The 5,238-nt window shown below is 39.1% G+C and overlaps 1 pseudogene; it reads right to left on the reverse strand.

Moving 5' to 3' along the window:
* Positions 1–533: 533 nt before the first annotated feature.
* Ube2v1-ps5 (ubiquitin conjugating enzyme E2 V1, pseudogene 5) lies at positions 534–1,199 on the reverse strand (annotated as a pseudogene).
* Positions 1,200–5,238: the final 4,039 nt, after the last annotated feature.

The following is a 5,238-nucleotide window of genomic DNA, read 5'->3' on the forward strand; positions in this document are numbered from 1 at the left end:
AGGTGAACAAGTGTGGTCCAGAGCTAAGGGAGGGAGGCCAGGGTTTTTCAACCTCATCTGATGGCTTCTGGCCACAGCAAGTGTTTGGTGGTGATGGGCAACAAGGGACTTGAGGAGGGTAAAGCAGCAACCCTTGAGAAAGGTGGGGAGACTGAAAGCTCTGAATTCCTCACCCGCGCCCAATTTCAGGGGAGGGGAGGTTACAATCTAAGCTTTGACCAAGGGTGGGAGTGGAAGAGTGGGGACCATGGCTTGGATGGGGCAATCACGTAGACTTAAGAAAGCATGGGTACAGCCAGAGCTCCCCAAGCCTAGTGGTGGTCAGTCCCACGGCTGCTACCTGAAACCTCCCCATCTATTCTATGGGCCACAACACAGCTGTGGCAGAGGGCGGGGAGGGCAAAGACATACCCAGGCCAAGTGCCAGCAGCAGGTGAATGTGTGAGACGTGTCTGTCCAGAGTTGCATTAGCTGTGCCCACCGCTCCCAAAGGAAACCGATTTCAACACACCTTATTGATCCCATAAGTTCAACCAGGCAGACAGCGGTTATACTCGACAGATGATGTTACACAGCACAACTTAGGTATTTCAAATGGACAAGAAGTTAGTATCAGAGCAGTGTCTCAGGATGAAGTCTAAGTGAGGCTTCCTCTCCAGTACTTTGAGGTCTACAGACGGATCTAGAAAATTCACTACTGTGGAAAATGAAGACTTGGGTTGGATGGGGAAGGGAGGCCCGGGCCTTGGTGACTAATGGCTGTAACTCTGTCCTTCTGCTGGCTGTGGCAGCTTCATGTTCTCTTGTGACATCATCAAGCGCCTCAGTTCCTGGAGGATGACTTTGATGCTGTTGGAATTCTGTCACTTTGCCAGCACTGCCATGGCTCGTGGATCCACCACTCCATTGGAACTGCTCACGCCGTTCATATTGACTCTTGGTACAAATCTCACAGACTGGGATGCTTCTGGATACTAGATTGGCCCACACTCTATCTTAAGGCTGCATATTTGGTTTTCATAAATTGTTCGTGGAGGTCCAGTTATCATGCCTGTCCATCTTGTGAGTGTCATGTCCTCATCGTCCTCCAGACCCTAGCTAACTGTGCTTTCGCCTACTCCTTTCTGACCTTCTTCCAGCTCTTCCAACAGTCGGAAATCTCGAAGGACTTTTACTCCCGAGCCTGTAGTGGCTGCCATCTTGCGTCGCTATGGCTCGAAGTCAGTCCTTCCTTTCTTCCTCTACCCCTAGGTCCCTAGCTCCTTCCTTCTCTGTCTCTGTCTCTGTCTCTCTCTGTCTCTCTGTCTCTCTGTCTCTGTCTCTGTCTCTGTCTCTCTCTCTCTCTCTCTCTCTCTCTCTCTCTCTGTCTGTCTCTCTCTCTCTCTCTGTACCACAGGGTCTCATAAACCCCAGACTTGCCTGAAGCTCACTATGTATCCAGTGATGACTTTGAATGTCTGATATTCATCAATAAATTATAGATACGAACAACCACGCCTGATCTTGTACAGTTTTGGAACTCATCCAAGGGTATCTTCCATACTGGGATGTAGCCTGTCAAATGAGCAACTTACCAAATCTCTTCCTGTTTCTTCCTTGTTCCCTTCCTTCCTTCCTTCCTTTGTTCCTTCCTTCCATGCTTTCTTCCTTCCTTTCTTTTATTTTCCTTCTGTTATTTGTGTACAGGCATTTTGTTTTCATTTTGATTTTGAAGTTAAAAGCTATTACTGAAGTTTTCACTTCTTGAAACCAGAAAGCATGAGCTGTAGAGCATTTAGATTTTCATATGTAGAAATCATTGTGTACCTATAGCAAAAACTATATACATTAAAGGTGACAAAAGCATTATTGTCTCAGAGTACTGGCTCTGTTCTTCAATTATTGTTAGAAACTTTTATTAGTATTAATAGTCTACATAATCTAATATGTATACTATGAACATCTGCATTTTGAAAATGACAAAGGGGTATAAATTACATTTTCCATCCAGTAACACAGAAACAAGCATTTTTCTAATATTCTCTTTCTAGAGGTAATATTTTATCTATCATGCAAATGTATTTTAGAGAAATTCATTAAGGATTCTCCTCTTGCTTAACTGTAGGTGACATTATCAAAACTTCTGAGATAAAAGGAATTCCAATGTGATTGCACTTAATATCTTAAAGTTGAAATTGGTACAAAAAACAACACTAGGATGAATTTTTTTATAACTTCTGATTTCATTAAATAGGCATAAAATTAGACATGGCTTGTGTCATTCTTAGAAGTTCTTACAAGAAAGTAACAGGAGAATTCTTTTGGAGCTTCCATAATTCGTGTCATTATTTGAAGAAGATTCTTATCAGTTTTATCTGAGGTTACTGTCTAGGTGAGGTGTTTCCAGGATGTTTCCATCTTATTACAAGAAGTCACAGAGAGCAAGGTGACAAACTTTATTCAAAAGCAAAGTGAGAAACACTGGTATTCAGTGTAGCTTTAATTTGTGGACCTCTCAAGAAGTAGGGATTGTTTACTTAGAGTTCAGTGTGGATATTTCTGTTTTGATTGGCTGTTTTTGATTAGGCAAGCCTTAATTAACTGTGAACATCAGTTTCCATAATGCATTTGATTTAATCAAATGCATATTCATTATCACTAGGTATATGACATTAAACAGAATGTTTCCCTTGAAAGTTGTTCCAGAGGATTCAATACGACTTACTGAGTATATATTCTAAACTGTCTCAGGCCAGTTGAAACAGATTTCTCCCTCCAGTATGTGGATATGCTCTTGAATACTTTTGAATGGAAGTTGATCATGAAAGAGAAGTTTATAAACAATGTTATGTGCAGGGAGTCTTAGTCCATTGTTTAATACATATACAGCTTCATGCAGGTGAGATGTGGTGAGCAACTTCATTGTTAGGTATATTTCTGGAAGGTAGATTTTTATGCAGCCTAAGTCAAGTGAAGTCCCAGGTTGAAGTGCTTTTCCCATACCGATATGCCTCATTCAAGGAATTTTAGTGCTTTTGCTTGTATCGTTACTTAGGCTACAGTACAGCTCACTGTTTCTTTGATGTTTGCTCAGACTCAGCTCAGTCAGTGATGCATCTCAGTAGCTGCTGGACTTATTTGGCTCTAGTTCTTTGTCTTCCAATTTAATGGTAACTCCTTCAAGGATCAAACAATTTGGTCATTCTATGAATATTAATACAACTAGTCATAAGCGTTATCAAATGATATCCAAGTTTCCTATGCTGACATAAAATGGAATTTTCACTCCAGAGGCTTGCTGAGCTTCAATATGAACTTCTAACTGCATGATGAGTAAAGAACCTTCATCAATTGCTTATAAGAAATTCATTTAAATTTTGACAATTATGTTGGGCCAGCAAGAGGGAAAAAGGACTTGCAGAACAAGCTTAACACCCTCACTTTTAACATAGGAATCCATAGATAATGACCCATTGCAGAAATTGGCCATCTGGCCTATAAACATGCTGTGGAATCAGAAGACCTACGTGAACACACACACATGCAGCACACACACACACACACACACACACACACACACACACACCCCAAAAAATAATAAACTAATGTTTTTTAAATTTTCTAATATTAATATGTCATGCCCTTTCTTTATTCTGACAACTGATTTATTTTACATATGTGGATTCATGGTCCACAAAATAGTATTCATGATCAATAGCAATTATAAAGGTCAAGTGGACATTTTCATGAGTTCAAGGTTATAAATTTTTAATTTAATATTCCTCAGTACATTACCACCAAGAATTAGTGTGTGTGATATGGTGTGCGTGTGTGAGTGTGTGTGTGTGTGTGTCTGTCTGTTTGTCTATGTCTTCATGCCTATGTGTTCAAGCAGAAGACAGAGAAAGTAAATAGTATCCTCTTTTATAACTTTCTACACAATTTTCTCAATTCAAAGCCTTTCACTTATACTGATGCTATCTTGCTGTGCACAAGCTCCAGAAATTCTTTCCCTGTCATCATAGCACTGGGGTTATAGCTGTATACAAGCATGACTGTTTTAAAGTGCGGGCACAGAAATTTGAATTCTCTTCTTTCTGCAGCAAATTCTTTCCCACACTAGGTTATCTCTTATCATCACTTCTGAGTAATTCTGAAGACTACTGTTTTCACTCTCTGTAAACTTGGTAAATTATATTTACAGTCAGGATTTGTTTTTTCTAAGGTCTGATAATAAAACCTACCCCATGTCAACTAAGAGCTTTTAGAATGTGGCCACTGCTATTTACTTTTCATAATTTCAAATGTCTCCTCCTAAATAGAAATCAATGTGTTTTGATAATCATAATTTAGAATGTTTCCAACTGATTTAAAATGTTACTTCAAATTGTTAATTCATTTCTTTCTTTTGTATCATGACATGATTTGGGATTCTTGGAAATAGTAAGTTCAAGCAGAAATAAAAGTTTAGACATACTGTATCTACACAGCTAAGGCTTAAGCAGCCAACAAGCATTTATCTAACTGACATGTTTACAAAGGTGTCCTGTGAAAAAATAAACTAAAAAGTCAGAAATTTTGCTAGTTCAAAACTCTGGGTACAAGTAGTTGAAATGACTGATCTTCTCTGTCAGACTGAGGATTTCCTCCCAGTGTCACCAATCAATGTTGTCTCTTTTCTCTTGATCCATCTGACTAATTCCAGATACCTGATCTAACTGAAGCGGTGATTTGAAATATTGCTGCATTCACTGGCCAGTTCAGTATAGAAAGAACTGGAAATGATATCTAAAAGGAGAAGACTCAAACTGAGCAAAGCATACTTTAGCTAATGCTGCAAGGTAACATGGTGATCAACATAGTTGGTCTCTGACAGACCTGTGTTTCATCTGTGGATGTCTAAAAGATATAACACTGTGAAAATCTACATATTCTTAGAGATGTAACATTCCTCCTCTGTTCACTGAGAGGATAAAATTAAATTGATCATGCAATAGTCATAGAGGGAACTATGTCAAACTAATAATCATACATGATAGCAATTGTTATTTGGACTCTCTTCTTGATGCTATTCTTTCACAGCAAGTCTGTTATCAATTAGTATTCAAAATATATCCGAAAAGAATGCCTCTACTGAAAACAGTTGCTTATCTAAAACCTAAGAGAATACATATTCTATGAAACTCCACAAGACTTTTCCTCTTCTTCTCTTTCTTCCTCTTCCTCTTCCTCCTCTCCTTCTTCTTCCTCTTCCTCTTC

This window comes from Rattus norvegicus, chromosome 2 (genome assembly GCF_036323735.1).
Source record: "Rattus norvegicus strain BN/NHsdMcwi chromosome 2, GRCr8, whole genome shotgun sequence".
In the NCBI taxonomy this organism is placed as follows: domain Eukaryota; kingdom Metazoa; phylum Chordata; class Mammalia; order Rodentia; family Muridae; genus Rattus; species Rattus norvegicus.